The following is a 14,179-nucleotide window of genomic DNA, read 5'->3' as shown; positions in this document are numbered from 1 at the left end:
TGTGATTCGAAACTATAAAGTTTAATTTATTTTTAACACCTTCTTTTCAAAATATCACATATATTGATCTTATACAATAGAGTTTAATTCATTTTCAATATCTTCTTTTCAAAATATCACATATGGTGATCTCATTGCCTCATCATAAGATTTAGGTTCTATTAACTAGACAGACACTAAATCTTATACCAAAATTTTCAGTCAAAAATACAGTGATAAAATCATCACAAAGCTGTTGTCAATTCTACATCTTTTAATCCTTGTAAGTTCATTTTTATGCTTCTTAGAAATAACTTCATAAGAAGAAACAACATAAGGATCAACAAACATAAATGTAGAAGCATCATTTTGCATATCACTAAACACATTATTTTTCAAAGGAAATTTGCTAAAAAATCAGCAACTCAAGATTCACAAATAGAAAAACTATTTTATAAACAAAAATCTATATGCAACACTCTTTTCACATAACCAATAAAGACAATGTCAAATGTCTTACAACCTTCATTTACTCATTTAAAATCAGGCCAAAGACATCAAAAATTTAAGAAATTTCAAATTAGGAGAAAACCCTTTCTAAAACATATATCAGGTCTTGTCTAACATTTTATGAGGGACCATTAAGAATATAACATGCAAATAAGAAAGCATCCCCCTGCATATTGTTTGATAAACTCGAGCTTAGCGTAGAATTTATCATTTCGTCAAGGGTTATATATAGTTGTTCAGCTACACCATTTTTTTGGAATATAACGCGCACTAAGCTCATGTATAATATCATTTTTCTCACAAATATACTCTAGAGTTTTAGTATTATATTTACTGCCCCTACCATATCCAAAAATCTCTTGATTTTCCTGTCTAATTTATTTTCTACTTCGAATTTCAAGAACATACTTTTAACCTTATCTCTAGATATTAGACTATATACCTTAGTGTATCTTGAAAATTAATACTTTTTTTCCACTTTTTCAAACAGTATTCTTGAAGTTTGTTGAATTTTAATATATTAGTTCAAAAAATTGAATTTTTGTACTAATAATAGATTTCAGTGGTTTCCTTAGATGTTTTGCTTTTACATATACAAGATTTTTGAAAAATCATCAATTTTTATAATAGAAATTAATTCTAATTTTCTATGTCTTTTGATATAAGCAATACTAACATGACATACTCTACCATAACACAAATTGATAGACTTAACAATATAAGCAGAATTTGAAATACTAGCATTATTGATAATCTATTGAACATTGTTCAATACAAATAATTCTCCATGAAGATATCCCTTCCCAAAAAAGTTTCCTCCCTGAGAAATAATTATTTTATCACCTTTAAATATAGTTAAAGGCCTACTTTATTAAGAAGTACTCCAAAAACTATATCACTGCAAGTAAAGTACATACAAAACATTATTCAAGGCTGACGTTTTTTCTGAAGTTACATTATGTAATAAAATTCCTTTATCCATTATTCCTGCAGTAGAGAACCCATGTAAACACAATGGTCATTAGTTGACTCCTCAAAGTCATGGAATAACTCTTTGTTGGCAGAAAAATGTATTGAAGGGTCTGTGTCCAACACCAAATAATATCGTTAGCCACTAGAACAACTACAACAATAATCACTTCATTAGCCTCACCAAGATGAGCTTGACCATCAGCTTGTCTTTCTTACCTTAAGTTCTGTCCTCGTCTTACTTATCAGTGGCTAGCATTATGACTAAGTTTTCCGTAGACAAAAAAAGGATCCTTAGATTTTTGAATTTTAATCTTCGACTTGTTATAGTAATTCTTTTTCTTTAGATATCCCTTTTTTATGAAATTCTTCAGTTGACCTTTGAACATGTCATTCATAGTATTACCAGAAAATTCAATAAGAATCTGTGGAAGAATTAAGTAAAAACCTTTCATCTTATTTTTTCGGCAGTTCGCCTCTTCAGTTCTCATGTGACCAATAAGTTCTTAGGGAGATAATTTTATTTTCTTATATTTCAGTTGATATCTATAATTACTCCAAGTTTGTGGACATTTTTCAAGCACAACACATTAGCCTAAAAACTCTCAAACATCTTCATACCCTTGTTGAGAACACCAACAGTCCAGTTCTCATATTCACAAATTTGTTCTTTGATTAGTTTATTGTCACCATTTGAAACTTAATCCATTGACCACCATATTTCTTATTTCATGCATCATCAACACTATATTTTTTTCTTGAACTAACATATATTTTCTAAGCAAATATTTGATTAACAAATAAATCAAATAAATGATAAGTATTGGTTAAAAATCGTCAGTACCAGGTTTGTTAAATAAAATATAATCAACTTCTATATCTTCAAATAAACTAAGATGTTTATGTGACTAGTGTTTAGAGTTATTTTCATCCAAATACTCAAGCTTTGAAAGATAAGAAAAAATTTTATTTAACGAAATACCCATTTAAAAATATTGTATTCGGAAAATTTCTTTCAAATTATTAGGGAAATAATACAATATTGATATCGGACAAGAATTAAAAATAGTAAGTAAATTATAACAAACACTACGTAATGACAAGTCATTGCCATGAAAGTAATTTTGGCCTGACTTTGATGTTAATAGTTAAGTCCAGTCACTCTCCAAGCTTCTACAGATCTTCCAAACACGTGTACTCGTGGTTGGAAGTTTGGAGTTGCACAAAAAAAGTTGTCTTAATATTCACAATAGGAAGAAAAATATTTCAGACAATACATGAATACGTGAAAGAGATTAAATGAAAGAGATATTTTTGTTTCTCTTCTATATATTTAGTTCACAAATGATACTCCTTAAATAGGAAGAAAAATTATGTTTTCATCAATCATAAGAATGTAAGTAGTTAAAGTAAAATTAATGAACTGAAATATTACTTTTTCTTTGATGAAAATGTTTTAATAATGCAAAGTGATTTCGAGTTTTCTGAATAGTTTCAATATTTTCTTACGAAGTTAAAAGAATAAATGTGAACCATATAAATGAAAGTAGCTCTCCTATTTCACATCAATTTAGGACTTAAATGTTCACTTAGATTAATGACGGAGAATTCTTAGATATTATTATCCTTTGAATTAAATAAAAAGGAATAAAATCTACAAGCCTGAGTCACCAAAACAACTGTTGGAACCAAGAAAAGCTCTATAGGGAAAAAGCTTCTGAAGAATCATTATTGATATAATGGTCTTAAGAGAACTAGTCTCCATGAAATCATGGTCTTCTACCTTAATGCAGCCTCCATAACTTCCAGATGATAACTACAGAATAAAATCAACAAATATGTAACCTAATTATTACTCTATCGAGTACAAGCTCCTACTTGTAGGAGTTGATTACACTAGAGAATACAAGTCATAGATTGATTACAAGAGTACTTGTTATACTTCAAATAAAATACTAAAAATTATTGTTAAATACATGTAGGCCTTTACTACTAATAAATAAATAAAAATTAGTGTTTTTTTAAAAGTAAAATAGGATCCAAAATAAACTCAAACTATATAAATGCATGTCATTTTGGCTTTGGATCTTTTTTTAGTAACAAAATTACTCGAAATATCATACTCATTTTTTTATTTTTAAATATTTTTCCAATGGTAGGATCAATAGACAAAATTATTATAACTCATCTCCTTATAAATCATGAATTTAAAAGGAGTTGGTACCTGCATGAATGATGCAAAGTGAAATAGTACTTAAATTTACAGTAAAAGGAAACATTGAAGCGTGATGACTTGATTTAAATTGAGTTTCTCATATAGTTAAGAAAGTAAAATCAAAGTAAATAGTTAGTAGATTTTTAGTTAATACAAGTCATTCAATCAAAATTCCAACCAATTATAAGCATGCGTCAAACTAAATAACCAAAAGATAAGTAGAATATTGACGTAAATAATATGTTTGACAAAATACTATTTGTATCATTTTTTTTGTATTAAAAATGTAAAGAAATTTTTATTCCAACTCGAAATGTATTCCAAACTCGGAGAAAAAAAAACTAACCATTAGTCTTAACCAATTCCTTTTTATTTTTTAAACTTAGAAGATAACATACTACAAGACATGTAACACACTAAAAAACAGAACATCACGTCAAAAATCAAATAAACGATCTTGGTGAAATATAACTTTTTAAGGAGCAATGAATTGAGATCATAAGTTAAGTATTGTACAAAATTGAAATTGAAAAAACAAAAGAAAATGATCGAGAAGTAAACTTGAATTATCTTCTCCATCTAATTGCAATGATTGTTTGCTTTGAGAAAAACTTGTACAACATAGATATTTTACAGTTAAAGAGCTTTAACAAAGGGGAATTTTTTTCACTACATGTCCCCTTAAGTACATAATATTTAGGCGTTATTTATAACCAAAAAATTGAAGCCTAAAGAATATTTGAAAAGCAAAGAAGGGGGGATAATATCAACAAAATTGGGGATCCAAAATTTGAATTGTTGATCTTTGAAGAGATAAATTCAGAAAAATAGGAGAAAAAATATCTTGAACAAAAGGTAACATGGGTGGGGCTATATTCCCCTAGAATAATTTTAGGGACATGGTGGCGTTTTTGAGGTAGAAAACTTGATGGATTGAGCTGAAAATCCGGTGAAGTTATGGGGGGTTTGAAGTTGCAAGGACAGGGGCTGCTAGGGTTTCCAGTTCATTAGGGAAAGAAATAAATGATAAAGAAAAGAAAAAGAATAGAGGTATTTATTTGAGGGGTTTGGGACCGGGTTTTGTGAACTATAGTGTCTGATTGGATAATATTTGGGCTGAAATTGGGTTTGAAGAAAGAAGTCATTTGTACTTTAGCAAAATACATTTGCTTGAAATAATTCAAAATCGATAAAATTGAAAATAAGATAAATTATATCTAATTATTTATCAAACCTATTAACATTTTAACAATTAATAATTAATTTGAAGTAAAGACATGTTATGTTGAATAGCCGAAGGAGAATAAGGAAAAGGAGAATAAGCAGAAGAAGATTAAGGAGAAGAAGGGGGAGGAGGAGGAGGAGAAGAAAAAGACGACGAACAAGAAGAAGAGGACGATGAAGAAGGAGGAGGGGGAGGGCAAGGGGAAGAATTAGAACAAGAGGAACAAGAAGAAGACGAGAAGGAGGAGAATGATGAAGAGGAATAGGAATAGGAAGAGAAAGATGAAGTGGAAGTGGAAGAAGAGGAAGGGAGGAAGGAGGAGAAGGAGAATAGATTCAATATTTTTATAACAATACAGAATTATTCAAAACATTTTTGAGGTACTTTTACCTGATAAATAGTAAAATTTCCTAGAAAATAGATTGAAAACATTTTAAATTTTATGAAACAATTATTCTACTTTGTTTGGAACTAAAGAAGCTTGAAGAATTAATCAACCCTCTCCTTTTTAGCTAGGGATGATAGAAAAGAGTTAGGCAAAAGTATGTCACGACCCCAAATACACCCTAGACGTGACATGACATACAAGACCCCCGCAAGGTCCTGCAAAACTCATTGAGCATACTTCATCAAAGATAATAGAACAAAGAGTTTTAAAGGAAGTATTTCAAATAAAAGAGTTTTACAAAATGTAGCACAAGTCTAACATAAGTCTCAAAGCCATATATTACATAATAAGGTAGTGATTGAGACGTAAACCATAAATTATATACAAAATCTGAAAAGAAAATACATGATAGCAATAGAATAATCTCTGTCCTCGATACATGAGGACTCGTCACCTTAAGGTAAAAGTTTTTGTATTGAAATGTAACTGTTGCAACAAATAGGAGAATCTTCGTAGTTCAGTTGGTTGACTGCCTAAACTTTCATCTTATTGGTAGGATTCAATTCCCCACATTGTAATATTCACCATTCATAAAGTCTCTCATCACCTTCAAGTACCAAAGGGTAACAAGAAATTGTCGATTGAGTAAACTACCATAAATAGTATAATTTCAATCTATCTATATATAAAATAAGTCTAAATATGGACAAAGTGATATGACACCTCACTATGGCCTCCATTTATATTTGTCTTTTTTCCTTTTTTTAATCTTTTCCTTCATTTTCTAACAAACAATTATGCATTTAATATTTAATAATTAAATAAAATTCACATATTTGCTATATCCAATTATGTTTCATGAGTTACTAAAAAATTCTATCTATTTGCATTCTCTACTTAAATACCATATCGATTGACCAACCTCCTTTTACCAAATTTTTCATGATTTAATCCAGCTATAAATAACAATCTTCCATAAAGTTGTTAGCTACTAATTTTTATTTTCACATTATTCTATTTTTAATCAATATATCTTCTTCCTTTTAAATGTTTTTCTTTGGTTCATCATCATGTGGTTAACAATCAAAAGAGATGATACAGAAAAAGTCTCCTCAACTTCTTTTACAAAATTTTCCATGATTTAATCCATCTATAAATAACAATCCTCTATAAAGTTGTTAACTACTCATTTTTATTTTCTCCTATTTGTTTTAATCAATATATATTCTTCCTTTTAATGTTTTCTTTCGTTGGAATTTTGGTTAATCAACGTATGGTTAATAATCATTTAGAAAAAGTGATGTGACAAGCAAAAGTTCATCATATGAAAAGAACGTTCGGTTGTAGTAAATTTATCAAAGAAAAATGGTCAAAGTTCTTTTATTCTGTTTCATCAGAAAATGTTCAATACGGTGGCCAAGATCATCAAGAGAGATAGTCAAATTAGTTTGATAAAGTAAAAGTTTTAATATTATATATGTACATACACATGTTTTGTACTTATTTTAGTACCCGTTAGATAGCTATATGTCCAGTGCTAGATGCTATTACAAAATTTTTGGAACATTCTACTAGTCATAACATTGATGGACTACAATTTTGGTGGAAGTAGCTTGGGTTATTCTGCCACCCGCATGCTACTCTATGCAAGAGATCATATTTTGCTAGAATTTTTTTATGCTTTAAACTATGATATTCACATGTTTCATGACAAATCTTACCCTACTCTTTAATGGCCCAACAAGTGGCAAAATCTTAACAGCCTATGTAGGTAAAATGGTTTTGATCGGAGGCTAAGCTTGTGAAGGTCAACAATGATGGTAGGAAAGAGAGTCGAGCGATTTAGAATAAAGGGTAACTTATAGAAACTTCAGTAGTCTAGGATTTAATTAGCTGCTTAGATGCATACTCGTTTGCAATATTATAAATTATCAGACATTGATGCGTCCAAATATGTTCAGATGTATGTACATCACGATTCATGAGGTAAAATTAGTGGTAATTTGTTATTGATTATATTCAACAATGGATTGCATGTATATAGTATATATAGGCAAACCTTGATCATCTCCCTTGCTTTCCTCACATCTCGATCATCACACTGCATTGTATCCTGTATCTGGGATATATAGAAAAACATTTGTTGCCTGATATAGCTTAATTTGAAATATAGGATGAAATTATTAATTAATCATGTAAATATTAGTATTTCTAACTATAGAAAGAACTAGTAAATATTTTTTAAAAATTGTGTAGTTAGGTAGTTTTTCCTAGATTGAAGGAGTAGTTAGGGAGAATTAAGTCATTTTTGCTCTATTTTAGACTATTTTAATGAGTAATGCATCTCAATACATTTAACTCTAAATTTGGGACATGATAAATAAAAAGATGGTATAATAAATAATTATTGAGAGTATAGATTGGATTAGTAGATATGGGATGAATATAGGAGAAACTACTTAATTATACAAACATTACTATCTTATTTTCTAATTCTTTCTATGTTTTGAATTAACTACATTTTAATCTCACTACACAATTTCATAGAAGATTTCAAGTTAGAAATATATAGATATGCGAAGATATACATTATATAAATGTATCTTGTCTGATCACATGTATCTGAGATGCGGATATGCAAGCGAGATACGAGAGTTGCGAGTGAAACGGGAGATAGCAAGCAAAAATTTTCTATGTATCTCATATAAATGTGTATCCAGTTGGATACAATATATCTAGAACAAATTATACCTAATTGTATCTCATTTATCTCAAGATACATGAATCTTAAAACATATTTGGAACACACCAAAATTTGGTAAAGTTCATAATTTGAAAACTAGTATATCTCGATAACGAACCTCAAAATGAAATAGGCTAACTAAAGTCTGTCATGTGTTTAAAGAGTTATTAAATAGTTAATGATGTGTTAAAATGATGAATAATGTCTTAAGGGGTAATATCTAAAGAGTTTGTATGTTGAACGTCAAAGAACATCCAAGATGTTTGGAAGCTAGTCTTGTATGTGCTAGTGTGCCTTTGCATGTTTTATGTGTTGTTTGATATCCAAAATGATAGGGGAGGGTCCTAAGACCTAGATGAGCATGTTTATCGTAGAAACATCTGGGTACGACTCCTGAAGGACCACCCCAAGGGTCCTTGAGAAGGACCGAAACCCTAGCAAGAAAACGACCAAAGATTGTCAAACAACGACCCCTTATCGACGCTACTTATGTCAATCCACGCTCCGTCGTTTGGGGGAATATCTCAACACTTAGTTGTGGGAGCTTATCACCCAGATTTTGACTTTCCAAATGACGCCCAGCAGGATGGGTCGTCGTTCAAACGATGCACAGTAGCTTCAGTACGTCGTTTGGAGCCTGGAACACTGCTAATATTTTCTACAAGCTTAGGGGTGAATTGGGAAATTCATCACATGTCCTAATTAACTAGTAATAGGTAGTTTTAGGGGTTTTTAGTTATTCTAAGTTAGTTTATACCCCTAAGACCTAAGTTAGACTTCACTTTTATAAATCATAACCCCTGTCTTAAGACACGATCGAAGCTTGAACTCCATGAAGAGCTAGGATTAAAGATTTTCAGTGGTTTCTTCACCAAATCCCTTGGGTTTTCTCCTTTTAAGGTATGCTAGTTCATCCTTTATTCTTCTCTCATTCAAGGAGCCAATCCAAAGGCTTTTCAAAAAGGTTTCAAATTCTTAAATTCTTATATTTTTAATTCTAAGCATGGGTCTTTGAATGAAAGGTTTTAATGGAAGGATTATGATGTTTTCAATATAAAGTGATGGTTTTATGATAAAAAAACTCAATGACCCCATGAACATGCCAATTTTTAAAATTGGGCTTATGAAGTGGGTTTAATGTATATGATTAGACAATATTAGGGTTTTGTTTTTATTATGTGGTATTGTGATTATCTAGTTCCATTTATGCCTTATTATGATGATTTATTTTAGAATTGAGAAAAGGTGATCAAGTCTTGGATAAAGGGTAAGTTGATCTATGTTGTTTAGTTCTTATTGAATTGATCTTGAGTGGTATGGTCCACTTAAGGTGGTGGTGTTTACTTGATGTATATGATTATATATGTGAATTGTGATTATGGCTTTGAAGGAATTGAATATGAAGTAAATTGATGTTATGATGTATATGGATGAGATGTTTTATGAAGTTGAGAATATGTGTCTTGAAGAAGCTATGTCTCAATGAAGTACAATGTGAATGTGAAGCATGATAGTGTATGAATTATGATTTATGTAGTATGATAATATTTAAAATTCAGTGTTATGAATATGGTGGTTATGTTAAGAATGTTGTCACATATACTCACATGCACACACTTTGAATGAATGAATGAAGTTAATGAATGAAAATGGGGGATTCTAAGGTAGACACTATTCGTGCGTAGAGATGAAGTGTCTAGTACCAACCCTACTATTCCTAAGAACTCTATTAAATGAAAAAGGGGGAGTTCGGATTAAAGAAGATCCTAGAGATATTAGTGCCCCAGTTCCGTATTACAACCTAGAATTTTAGTCGGAACGGATTTGTGTGGCCATAAATTTCGGGGAATAACAACACTAGAAGAAATTCTAGTATATTTGTCAGGTAAATTGCCTCATTCATGAATTTTTTGCATGAACTTCATGAATTTGACATGAAAATTACCTATTTATTTTATGCATTTCCTTCGCCTAATGGTCTTATTAATAGTACTACTCTACCTTTTATTTTCTTCGTTAAAGACTGTTTTGCTCAAGATGTTAATTTTTTCCACATTGGTGGGAGAAAAGAACTTTTAAATGATTAAATATAGAAGAAATTATATGTTGTTAAAGGGGTTAAGAAGATTTCAACTCTTGTCTTACCGTTGTCGGTCATTCGACTCAAGTTGGACTTTTGCAAATATCCATTGAGAAATTTTTGTTTTGGACAGAAAAATAAACCCACAATATTTCTCGTGGCTGCATGAATTGAAGTGCGTACAACACATTAATGCACGGTGAAGATACGCGTCTCTTCAGTCAAGGGTGTGCACTAGAAGTTTTAACTGCACTTGGACACGTGTCACTGCACAGATACAACACAGCCTAAAAAATGTAATTTTACACAAATTTTAATGCGACGAAGAACCTTCTAAAGTTTACTACTAGGATTATAAGTATATCTACTTGATATACTAACAACATAAATTATATCTGGACAAGTAAAGATCACCATAAGCATTACAGTCCCAATTATTTTAGCATATTTCATTTGAGAAACACTAGAATCTTTATACTAATACAAGTGAATGCTAGGATCATGAAGAGATCTCCCTAAACTACATCAAAATAATTAATTTTTTTAAACTTGATTTTAATGTAATGAGATTGACACAAAGAAATCGTCAATATTTCTTTTCATTTTGATTCCTAAAATTACATCTACTTCATAATGATTTTACATTTGAAACTTAGTAGATAAAAAGTTCTTAGTTTCATCAATAACATACATTTTTGGATAAAAATTAACAAGTCATATACATATAATCACGCAATTTGAACCTTTCATTTCGGAATAATCATAGGTATAAGATTAATTAACAAGAAAATCACTATCCACTAATGTGATATTAGACTTTTCATACCGCTGCTTAGGTGTCTAGTTTACTCCATATAAGGACTTACTCAACTTGAATATTGAATTATCTTCTCCTGGAACCACAAAACCTTTGGGTTGATTTAAATATAACTATTCATCTAGGTAACCATTTAAAAATATTATTTTGATATCCATCTTATCACTAAATCATGAAAAGTGGATAAAGCAATAGGACTCCTAATGGTCATTATTTTTGTCACAAGAGAATAAATATCAAAATAATCAACATCTTTCTTTTCGTTATAACTCCTCATCAATATTCTAGCCTTATATTTATCAATTGTAGCTTGGTCTCAATTTCTTCTAATATGTCCACTTGCTACATATGAATTTACAATCTTTAGGCAAATCAGACAAGTCTGAAGTGTGATTCGAAACTATAAAGTTTAATTTATTTTTCGCACCTTCTTTTCAAAATATCACATATATTGATCTCATACTATAGAGTTTAATTCATTTTTAATATCTTCTTTTCAAAATATCACATATGGTGATCTCATTGCCTCATCATAAGATTTAGGTTCTATTAACTAAACAGACACTAAATCTTATACCAAAATTTTCAGTCAAAAATACAGTGATAAAATCATGACAAAGTTGTTGCAAAAACTACATCTTTTACTCCTTGTAAGTTCATTAATTGCTTCTTAGAAATAACTTCATAAGAAGAAACAACATAAGGATCAACAAACATAAATGTAGAAGCATCATTTTACATATCACTAAACACATTACTTTTCAAAGGAAATTTTCTAAAAATTCGGCAACTCAAGATACGCAAATAGAAAAACTATTTTAAAAAAAAAAATCTATATGCAGCACTCTTTTCACATAACCAATAAAGACAATGTCAAAAGTCTTCCAACCTACATTTACTCATTTAAAATCAGGTTGTCTTACCTTAGCCAAAGACCTCAAAACTTACAGAAATTTCAAATTAGGAGAAAACCCTTTCTAAAACATATATCAGGTCTTGTCTAATGTTTTATGAGGGACCATTAAGAATATAACATTCAAATAAGAAAGCTTCCCCCTACATGTTGTTTGATAGACTCGAGCTTAAAAGCATAGAATTTATCATTTCGTCAAGGGTTTTATATATTTGTTCAACTACACCATTTTGTTGGAATATAACGAGCACTAAGCTTATGTATAATATCATTTTTCTCACAAAAATACTCCAGAGTTTTCGTGTTATATTAACTGTCCCTACGAGATCCAAAAATCTCTTGATTTTCCTGTCTAATTTATTTTCTACTTCGAATTTGAAGAACATACTTTCAACATCATCTATAGATATTAGACTATATACCTTAGTGTATCTTGAAAATTAATACTTTTTTCACTTTTTCAAACAGTATTGTTGAAGTTTAATGAATTTGAATATATTAGTTCAACAAATTGAATTTTTGTACTAATAATAGATTTCGCAGGTTTCCTTACATGATTTGTCTTTACATATACAAGATTTTTGAAAAATCATCAATTTTTATCGTAGAAATTAATTATATTTTTCTATATCTTTTGATAGAAGCAATACTAACATGACATACTCTACCATAAAACAAATTAACAGACTTAACAATATAAGCAGAGTTTGAAATACTAGCATTATTGATAATCTATTGAACATTGTTCAATACAAATAATTCTCCACTAAGATATCCCTTCCCAAAAAAGTCTGCTCCCTGAGAAATAATTATTTTATCACCTTTAAATATAGTTAAAGGCCTACTTTATTAAGAACTACTCCAAAAACTATGTCTCTGCAGGTAAAGTAAATACAAAACATTATTCAAGGCTAAAGTTTTTTCTGAAGTTACATTATGTAAAAAAATTCCTTTATCCATTATTCCTGCAGTAGAGAACCCATTTAAACACAATTGTCATTAGTTGACTCCTCAAAGTCATGGAATAACTCTTTGTTGGCACAAAAATATATTGAAGGGTCTGTGTCCAACACCAATTAATATTGTTAGCTACTAGAACAACTACAACAATAATCACTTCATTAGCCTCACCAAGATGAGCTTGACCATCAGTTTGTCTTTCTTACCGTAAGTTCTGTCCTTGTCTTACTTATCAGTGGCTAGCGTTATGACTAAGTTTTCCGTAGACAAATAAAGGATCCTTAGATTTTTGAATTTGAATCTTCGACTTGTTAAAGTAATTCTTTTTCTTTATATGTCCCTTTCTTATGAAATTCTTCAGTTTGCCTTTGAACATGTCATTCATAGCATTACCAGAAAATTCAATAAGAATCTGTGGAAGAATTAAGTAAAAACCTTTCATCTTATATTTTAGACAGTTCGCCTCTTCAGTTCTCATGTGACCAATATGTTCTTAGGGAGATAGTTTTATTTTCTTATATTTCAGTTGATATCTATAATAACTCCATGTTTGTGGAAATTTTCCAAGCACAACTCATTAGCCTAAAAAGTCTCAAACATTTTCATACCCTTGTTGAGAACATCAACAGTCAAGTTCTCATATTCACAAATTTGTTCCATGATTAGCTTATTGTCACCATTTGAAACTTAATCCATAGACCGCCACATTTTTCTTTCATGCATCATCAACACTATATTTTTTCTCGAACTAACATATATTTTCTAAGTAAATAATTGATTAACAAACAAATCAAATAAATGATAAGTAAGTGGTTAAAAATCGTCAGTACAAGGTTTGTTAAACCAAATATAATCAACTTCTAAATCTTCAAATAAACTAAGATGTTTATGTGACCAGCGTTTAAAATTATTTTCATCCAAATACTCAAGCTTTGAAAGATAAGAAAAATTTTATTCAACGAAATAGCCATTTATAAATATTGTATTCGGAAAATTTCTTTCAAATTATTAGGGAAATAATACAATATTGTTTTCGGACAAGAATTAAAATAGTAAGTGAATTATGACAAACACTACGTATTGACAAGTCACTGCCATGAAAGTAATTTTGGCCTGACTTTGATGTTAATTATTGAGTCGAGTCACTCTTCAAGCTTCTATAGATCTTCCAAACACGTGTACTGTAACGACTTGTTTAGTCGTTTTGAGCAGCAGATTTTGTTTCTGGAAAAACTGGCTGAGACGACGGAACCCACGATGGACCGTCATGGGCACGACGGACCGTCGAGGGGGTCTCGTTCCAAAATACTTAGAATTCTGAAATTTGGGTACTAAAATCGACTCTCTGAACTTCGTAACGGAATGGCAGGACGGACCGTC

This window comes from Solanum pennellii, chromosome 5 (genome assembly GCF_001406875.1).
Source record: "Solanum pennellii chromosome 5, SPENNV200".
NCBI classification, from domain to species: Eukaryota; Viridiplantae; Streptophyta; class Magnoliopsida; order Solanales; family Solanaceae; genus Solanum; species Solanum pennellii.
Note: the sequence above shows the minus strand (reverse complement) of the source record.